Raw genomic sequence first — 9,977 nt, 5'->3', positions numbered from 1 at the left:
GTCGTGGGGTGGCTCTGCAGCAGCCCGGGGCTCGGCCGGTGTCGAGTGCGATGAGGGTGGCGGCGTTGTACGTCAGGCGGGTCGGTCGGGGTCCTTGTGGGCCAGGGGTCCTGGCACTGGGCGCGGTCCAGGCGCGGACGGGCGAAGACGGGCTTACCTTTGGCGTGCCTTCGGCGCACAATCGGCGCACCCGCTGCGCGTAACCGCTGCGCGTTCGCTCGGTCGCCATATATGGCGAAGTGCGCGGGTGGGCGGAGCAGCTGGGAGGCGGGAGCGGGGAGGGAACAGAAGGAAAAAAGGGGCGGGGTCAGCGGAGATGGCGGGAAGCGGGGAGCGGGGAGGGAAGACGGAGGGCGGGTAAAAACGGGCAATACGGCGGAAAAAAACAGTTATGGCATACACAATTACATACAGTTACAATTCCACAATAACAACTAGCAACAGTACAAACAGCACCAGGGGCACAGGGGGAAGAGCGCTAAGCACGGACCACGCCGCTCGAAGGAGGGGGCATGGTCACAAAGCGGCAGTCGGGCAGCGAGGCACACTGGAGGGGGAGGCACACGCAGCAGCTGGTGGCCGTGCGGCGCGGGAGTGTCCTAGGGCTAGGACACACTCACCTGCGTCGCACGGTCGCCATATATGGCCAAGTGCATACCGCTTTGAAGTATTTTATTCATGGGTTACATTTCCAGCATACCGCTTTGAAGTATTTTATTCATGGGTTACATTTCCAGCAGTAGACAGAAATGATAATTTGCTTTATGAATATACGGTTGCTGCTCCTCCAGCGGTGTATCGTCCTTATGCATTACTTGAAGTTCAGTTGACATTCTGCGAGCATACCATTTGGTTAAATGGCGCCCTTCTTCACTCTGTTTCTTCTGATTGAATGGGCCCTTTGTCTATCGATGGAGCCACTTTTCCAGTGTTGGCTGGTTTTACACCACATCCAAATGATCTCAATGTTACTATTGCAGAGCTACGTCAATTGTACACACAGTTGGTTTTTCCATAGACGAGTCATAAAATGTATGTCTCGTTCACTTCAAGCAGCTCCGGTGATAGCTGCTCCTCCACCACCTGTACATGGCAGTGAAATTGTGATTAGTTGTGATTAGTTCCATCATAATTAACTCAGTGATGGGCATACATCCTTAAAACCGTGATGACTTGCCATCTTGGCTTGCACAAAAATTTGCGCAGGTTGAGGCTGTTTTACCACCTACAAAGCCTGTTTTAAAACATTGGATACTTGCAATGAGTATGACGAGTGATCAGATTCTTTATTTAGCTGACTGCACCACCTGGGGAATGGTGTTTTCTTCAGTGTATATACTGTGCTTTGGCACCCCCTCCATGAGCATTCTTCTGAACATTCTGAAGATGGTACTGGATAAACACTGGGCTGGTCCAGCCATGCGTTTGGGGATGAAGTTAGTGGGAATGTCCCCTATAGTCTCCGATATGATTCTGGCTAATATTAAGAGTGAGGCATTTTGCTTATAAGTACGTCAACACCTAGCGGTTGTGGCATAAGTGGATCGGCTGAGGCAGTTGCCGATTATTATTGCAGATGTGTATACATCTTTGGGTCGAAATAGCTTGGGATTTCGACCATTTAAACAGAGTAAACCCCCTCCTAATAAGGAGGGTCATCCAGCCTTTCCTAAAAATGTTTGGACAAGAATCAGCGGTAGCAGCAACATAAGCCTGGTTCTTGTTGGGTTCATCTCTACCGAACGCTTCTGAACGTAGATATGATTTGCGTGACCGCTCAAAAATGAAGTCTCCTGAGAGGTTCCGGGTTCCTGATCCTTGTTCTCATTGTTCTCCTCGTTCCTTTCAGGAATCGTTGGATCAACAATTTGGCAAAGGAGGGCATCAGGATCGCAGACAAGGCGAGTCTACGCAAGCAGGAAGTGACATGCAGTTCTGGTTTGATGCAAAAATCAAGCAGGAAGAACCACCTCAATATTGTGCCACATCTCAGAAGAAAAAAGTTACAGCTTTGACGGCAAAGTATGCCTCACACGGTGAGAACCCTGCTCCTCAACAGGTGCTGGGCGGTAACCCTCCTCGACAGCCCAGCACAGGTTACCATTGTTCGGCAGACACTCCACAAGCGTCTGAAGACAGAAGCAACTGACACTTTCATTACAGTAGAAACAGCTGATATTCGAGTTGCTCCTCCTGATAGGCTTTATGAAGTAAGCATCTAAATTGAATGTGATATTAGGCGCCCGGTTAAAGCAGTCTTTTGGGAGTATCTCACTTCATCTTATGATATTTTATTTTTAGAGGTTGATTGACCTCCCCCTTTTGGCTTAGCTTCCTCCAGAGTGGAGGATGTTATTCTGCCCAGTTTTTCACAATACATACCTTATGACGATAAAATCACTTATGTATTGGACTGGGCATTATCCTTAGCTCCAGCGTTATGTTGCAATCTGGAGGATTGGGACAAGGATTCCGCATTCCATGTGATTTCTTTGCTTTCTACGCCTCAGCAGCAACTGCAGCATCCAATTAAACTGTGTGATTGAACCCTGTGCTTTGTCGATGAATAATCCTCTTTTTCCGATATTGAAACCGGACGATTCATATCGTAGAGTTTTAAACTACAGATATTTGAATAGTTATGTTGGTACCTTTGCTGTTCAGAACACATAGTTATGCATTAGTTAACAACATTGTTCAAAAAAAGTGTAAAACTACTTTGGATATTTCCAATGGGGTTTTCAGCCATTCTTTGCCAACGGAGAGCCGTGCTTTGTCCACATCCAGTGCGTTAGGCAATCAGAGACCCTATGTGAGATTGCATTTTGGGATATAAGAATAGCCCAGATGTGTCCGCGGCAAGCATTGTTTCAATTTTACATGAGATTATCCCTGGTGCCTTTTTGTATGGCGATTACATTTATTTGACAGACGATATGACTCCACTCTTATGCGTGTGGATCGCATGAGCGACTCTTTGCGAAGTTGGGCTGCAAATTTAACCTTGATAAATCACAAATTGGCTTTCTGGCAGTAGTTTTCCTTGGTTACGAACTCAATAACAAAGATAGGAGGTTGTCCCGCCATTTTTTGGAGAAATGTGCTCAATTGCCACCCCACCTACCCTTAAGAATGTGCAGTCCTTGCTGGGTTTGTTAAATTTCGGAAGAACATATATTTCTGATTATACACAGATTATCAAACCACTTTACGCATTATTGCAACCTTCTTTTTCATCTTCCAGTGGGCTTCGGAACATACGTCAGTACTTAGGTCTTTACAGTCGGATCTACTTGCGACACAATTCCTTTTAACAAGAGATAATACAACTAATTTGGTCATTAGGATTATACTAGGTGCCTTCGGATTCACTAACGTGACTTTCAATGAAGGGGGCACTGTCCCCGTTGCTTATAAATCATGTTTGTATACTCAAGCAGAGTTGCGCTTTTCTTCCGCCGAAAAATTCTGACCGCTGTACAGATGCCGATTCTAAAAGAATGCTCTCTGGTTCAGGGAAAACACATTCTCATGGTCTCACCAGTGCCTGCTTTAGAAGCTGTCACAAAAGTGAGTGTTCCAAATTCTGAGACTTTACATCCATGCTGAATACAATGGGCTAGTGCATTGACATCAGCTGATGTCAATTTTATCTTTGACCCTTCTTGGCGGACACAGCAGTTTTTACAATATGAACATGTTCTTCCTTCTCCATTGTCATTATTTCCTCTTGATCAGTACAAATGCATTATTTACACTGATGGGTCTGTGCAGCCAGGCATTGGTTCTAAACATGCTTATTCTGCAGCCTGTGCGATTGTGCCTGGAACGATTGTAGATTTTAATTTAAATCCTCCTAGGTGCACACACATTCACTTGTAGATTGCACAGCTCAATTGACAGGGCTTCGTGCTATGGTTTTGGCTCTTGAATTTGCTGCTCCAGATGTTCCTAAACTTGTAGGGGCAGATTTATGTTGTGAATGCGCAACGTTTGCGTCACGCAACTGCGGCGTAAACGTGGCGCATCCCTACGACCGATTTACAACGTGACGCATCTAGGCAGATGCGTCACGTTGTAAAGCCCTGCGCCGCTTGTGGGCGTTCCGGCGCAGGGTGGGCGTTCCGGGGCAGGTGCGCCTCGCAAAAGTGGCTGAGTGAAATCTATAAGATTTCACTCAGTCACTTTTAGGCCAATGCTGCGTCAAAACCCTGCGCCTGCTTGAAGCAGGCGTAAGGCTTGATGCAGCATTGGTCAGATAGGGCACCCCCGAGCCTTGCTGGAGCTACGTCGCCCTTGCGACGCAACTCCAGCAATGCGTCACTTTTACGGCACAGATGCGTGACGCATCTATGCCGTTTTTGCCCCATGGTGGGCCGCATTGTAAATGCCGCGCACCATGGGTGGCGGAGCTGCGGTGCACGATAACTGGCGCCTCCCTGGGGATGCGCCAGTTATCATAAATCTGCCCCGTAGTGTGCTATTCATAATTTTTCTGTGTACAATTCTTTAATGACAACTTATTCTTCTGGACACAAAATTATTTTCATGATTCTAAAGGTAGAACAATTAAGCATAACACGATTTGGGTCAGAGTGGTCGCTCTTAAGGAACGTTTGCCACTCACATGTAATCCATACATTGGGCCTTCAACATGTGGGATCACATGCTGTTTGAAATTCGTTGGCTGATAATTCAGCCAAATCTACAGTAGACACTTCCGTAGCAGCAGTCACTAGGTCTATGGCTAAAATTGATGATGATAATCTAGCAGCTATTGTGCGATGAAAAGGGGAACAGAGTGTCCCCTAGGTTTCCCTTCATGTTATACATAACAATTGTCATCTGATCGAATTCTATTTGCAACTATACCATTCGTTGGCGATCATTTCTTTCCTAATGAGGACCGCACACTTTGTTTAATAGTGACTGCACATGAGGGTTGCACTTTGGCACATGCTGGCGTGAGAGCAAATATTTCCCTTTTGCAGCAATATTTTTGGTGGCGTGGTTTATATCAGCAAACATGTGAATATGTTCTTTCATGTGACATTTGTCAACAAATTGAAACTTCTACTGTTTCACGCCCACCACATACTGCTCCTTTCATTTCAAATCAGCCATTTGGTTGTATTTATCTTGATCACTGCGGTCGTTTAACATCTGATACTGCTTTTAAGTATATCATGGTTGCAGTGGATTTGTGCACTAGATTCCTTTGGGTTTGGCTGCAACATAGTGCTGACTTTCGAACTGTTATAAAAGATTTTCATGTGTTTGTAGGGACATTTACCTGTGACACCCGCCGTACTAACCAAAGTCCTGCTTTGGCCTCTAAGGTTTACCAGGATGCGATGAAGTCTCTGGGGGGCAGGTGCAATTTTCGTCTCCATATCAGCCTGAGAGCAAATCTGTTGTTCAGTGTATGGACTGTGACTTAAGGCAATCTTTAACAATAAGGGTATTATGTACAGGTCGAGGCTGGTTGACTCATCTATATTGAGTTTAACCTGCACTTAATAATCTCCCTAGAAGATCTCTGGGTGGGCGGACCCCATACAAAATGCTCTTTGGCATTAAAATATTCGTGCCAGCCCTTGATGGCCTAGACGTTGTGGCAGCTGCTACAACGTTTGACTTAGGTAACCAGTTTTTATTGGTTGTCAGAATCAGAATCAGAAGTTTTATTTGCATAATTAATTAAAATTATTACAAAATTTACATGATAAAAATTACAATACAAAGTTTAATAAAAACAGCAATTGTGTCTCGCTGTCTCTGTTTTGTTAGGGCCAGTGCATATTAGGTCTTTGGATTACAAGGGTCCCTGATGGCCCGCTAGTTGGCTCATCCTCCTGTTCAATTGATTCTAAGGCTTTTTTTGCTATAGCCAAAAATTTGACCCCTCGGCAAGCCAGGATTATAGAGGATCCTCCAAGCCAGCTTGTAACTGCGTGTCTGCAGGAACAAATTTTTAACTCGTTGAAGATAGGTTTCAATAAAAGTAATCTCTGACTTATCAGGGCCGGACATGTGCAAAAAAAGTGTACAAGTGATTCCATTTTATACCCACAGAGGCAGCATTTTTCCGTCTGGTCAGACTGTTTCTAGGACGGTAGCAGGTCCTTTGTCATGTGCATCCCCATCCGATAGGCTAGAAATTCTTTTTTTCGGTGACCACTGAAGTGTGTTACTAAATATGCAAGTGGTTTTAAGGTTTTAAAAGAGTTCATAATGGTCCAGCTGTGCCGACGTTTTTCCAATAGATCTTTATCCTCCAAAAAGAATTTCCTTTTTGCTGCCGCATTGGCTTGTTTGCTTAGGGTAGCTTTATCTGTCCCCTATTTCCAGGCTGGTTCCAGCTCCAACTTTTCCACACAGAGTTTCAGGTGCTTTCCCCAAGTGTTCGGTGTATTAGTTTCCCCCTGTTTTTTTATTTCCTCCCAACTCAGCCAGTCAAGTGAATCAGAGTCCACTGCTCGAAGTTTGCAACAGAGTTTCATGAAGCCGCTCATGCTCCGGAACTTCTGGTTTAGCAGGCAAAATTCTAGCCTAACTTGGGAGGCTGAGGCGGATTTAGGCAGATTGAAACCCGCTTTATAGATTTTTATCTGTAGAGCGTTTAAAAGGTCAACCTCCTTGCCACACCACGTAACTAGGCCGTAAGTTAGGGTGGGTATAATATGTGCTGCCATAACTTTTAATAAGTGGTTATGATTTGGACAATCCATTTTGTTTTTTAAAGAGCGGTGCACGAAGATTAAGGATTCTGCTTTTGCTTTTAATGCGGTTCTGTGATCCTTTTGGCTTTCACTTTTTGTTAATGTTATTCCCAAGTACTTGTAATACTCTTGTTCTTTCACTATTACCCTTGGGACGTCCATTTGTACTTTAGTTTTTTCTGATCCATGAGCCGAACCACTTTGGTTTTTTCTTTGTTTAGTTTGAGGCTTTCTCGTTCTAAATACGATGTTAGTTTGTTGATGGCCCTTTGAAGGCCGATTGGTGTTTGACTCAACGAAACTATATCGTCTGCATATTGTAAGAAGTGTATTGATTTGTTTCCCAGGAAAGGAGGGTGACTATCTACTTAGACGATCTCGCTTGAGAGATCAGAGAGAAAAAGATTAAAGTGGGTGGGAGCTAATACGCAGCCTTGTTTTAAGCCTTGGTGCGTTTGAATGCTCCTAGTTGTACTGCCTCCATTACCTAATTTCACTCTTGCCCAGGTGTGATGATTAAGGGCTTTGATGGCTGTTAAGAGCTGGTGTGGCAATCCCCAGGTCGCTAATTTACTCCACAAGCGCTCTCTGTTCACCCGGTCGAAGGCTGATTTAATGTCTATGAAATAGGCACACAAACAAGTGCCTTTCGCTACCACAGTGTCCCTTAGGATAGACAGACAAGTTAGGTTGGTTATTGTTCCCATTCTTTCCCTGAATCCTGTTTGGAATAATGGCATGATCCTTGTTTCTGTTATCCACGCTTGTAGGTAAAGTAAAAGGCAGGAGGCATAGAGTTTGGCTTCAACGTCTATTAAATCAGTCTATAGTTTTTGGGGTTACGGTGGTCGCCGTGCTTAAACATGAGATGGATAATACTACCATTCCAGGATGTTGGTAACTCTGGTTGTCTGTATATTTGATTGAACAGTAGCGTTAGGATCTCTGACCACAGATCTGGATCATGTTTAAAAATTCCGTTCGCTAGGCCATTTGGGCCTGCTCCGCCCTCTGACTTTAATCTTAAAATGATTATACGTGATTCCTTTATGGAGGTAAGGTCGTCTGGCTCCTTCTGCCCATTTCATAGACTTTCATGTTCAGGATCACCGTGCTCCTTGCTATTTGCTCTTTTTAGATTTTCCGAATTATCTTTAGCTGCCCATGAACCGTTTGCATGGCCTTGATCTGTTTTGCAGTATAAAGCTTGTACATGTCTAGTCCAGGTATCAGCCCTGACCCCGGCTTCTTGTTGGAGTTTTACCCCTTGATTTAAATCATTTATAATAGCCCAGAAGTCTCGGCTGTTTTGGTGTTTGCCCGCTATTAACAATTTGTTCCAGATGGTTTCTTTGTATTTGTACTTAGCGGTCCTCAGTGCCTTCCTGTAGATACCCCTGGCAGCCCTTAGTTTGGATTTATTTACCACTGACCCTGATGTTTTTTGGCTTGCTAGTGTTCGAACCTCCTTTGCAACCATTCTTTTTTTAGCTCTTACCTCTGTGTCAAACCATGGCTCCTTCTTGATATTACATTTGCTACGGGTCCGTGGCCTTGCTGCGAATTTATCCTGCAAGACATGAATCATTTTCTCCCAGTTGGGTACTCGTTCCTCTTCCTTTTGAGTTCCAAGTTTTGCCAAATGGGCTTTTACTAGGTCCGTAATTTTACCCAGTCCTTCTCCGCGCAATTTTAATTTCCTCAAATTGAAATTTGAAGCGTGGAGCTGAAGGGAGGCCGTTGTTGGCGCCGTACTTGGTACAATGTTCAGCCTTATTAGTTGTGGAAAATGGTCGCTTTCTGCACGCTGTTCTATGTAAAAGGATTCGATACGTGGAAGTAACTCGTCACTTATTATTGAATAGTCAATTATTGAGTGCACCCTGCCACTCAAATATGTGACGGCTGCCGGCCTATCCCCCTTGTTGTTGCCATTCAGGATTGATAATCCATGTTCAGTTAGACTGGAGGCTAACTTTTTTCCGATACAGTCAGTGGGCTTCTTCACCTTCGCTTTATTGTGGTCAATGAGCACGTTGTTAAAATCTCCTGAGATAACCAACGGGTGCAGTAGGTGGGTCCTTTGCATGGCCTTAATAAGTTACACAAGAATCGCATACTTTTCTTTTTGAGATTTTTTATCTGGATGAATGTAGACGTTAAATAATAACATTTGCCACGTTGTTGTCCCCTGCGTCAGGGTTTTGAAGATTCTGATCACTTGAGCCCACTTTAGGCCCACGTCTATCTCCTCTGAACTCCAGTTGTATTTGTGGGTTATATATATCGATAATCCGCCCCGGGGGTGTCCATGCTTGGAGAAGCTTTCCGCATGTTTATGGTGTCTCTTAAAACCTGGAATTAGTAAGGGTTGTATTATCCATGTCTCCTGGGTCATGATTATGTCTTGTCGTAGGAAGAATGCTAGGGTTTCGTGATCATGGGCCATTTCACGAAATCCGTGCACGTTCCACGAACAGACTGAAACTATTGATATCTTCATTAGATTTTGAGGGGGCATCTCATTCCGTAAGGTTACTAAGGGATTTGGGTCTGGGTTAGGTAACCATTGTGCTATATTACAAGATCTACAAAAGTCTTGTGATTCACAAACAAAAGCCCACTTGCCCTCTTCCACAGATGCAGTGGTGCTTATTCCAGTTTCTGGGTGGCTTCCTAAAATTGGAGATCTGGTCGGAGAGAAGGTGGAGAACAAAAAACTATTTGGTTCATTATACACTGCACCGGTCAGGGTCCTTGATTTTGAAAGGCACCCGTACTGTGATCCTGCCTCCATTACCTGGTCGTAAGGAGAATAGTTAGATTTCATGTCAAGCTTCACCATATGGCTGATACTGAATAGTATGCCTAAAAGTATTCCAAGCCTGGATATTTCACTGAATCCGCAGGCTTCTGTTTGCTTGACAAGTCCCCAACAAATGGAGGGGGGAGATTGAATCTTCAACTGATTTGTTGCCTGTTTTACCTTCTATGTCTACTACTGTAGATAATGAGCATGCTTCTCTTCTAGTTGAAGTTATAATTGACATTCTTGAAAGTACGATTCATTTGCCTTCCAGTGAAGAACAACCCCTGTTGTTTCAGCTGGGGTCCAGTGGTTACTATATGAACTGTGATAGTGTTTCTTCTGATACATCTTTGTTGTCATCGACTGTGGGAGAGCTCCCTAAACGTATCAGTATTTTCATCTCCTGGTTCAACAAGGCTTACCTGGTCCTGCCATGTATATATGTC

At 44.4% G+C, this 9,977-nt stretch overlaps 1 pseudogene; it reads right to left on the bottom strand.

Annotated features, from left to right (window-relative positions):
• Positions 1–7,536: 7,536 nt before the first annotated feature.
• LOC147733812 (uncharacterized) lies at positions 7,537–9,243 on the bottom strand (annotated as a pseudogene).
• Between the last annotated feature and the right edge of the window lie 734 nt (positions 9,244–9,977).

This window comes from Lissotriton vulgaris, chromosome 2_1, assembly GCF_964263255.1.
Source record: "Lissotriton vulgaris chromosome 2_1, aLisVul1.2, whole genome shotgun sequence".
Lineage (NCBI taxonomy): Eukaryota > Metazoa > Chordata > Amphibia > Caudata > Salamandridae > Lissotriton > Lissotriton vulgaris.
The sequence above is the reverse complement of the archived record's forward strand: the minus strand, read 5'-3'. Positions and strand labels throughout refer to the sequence as shown.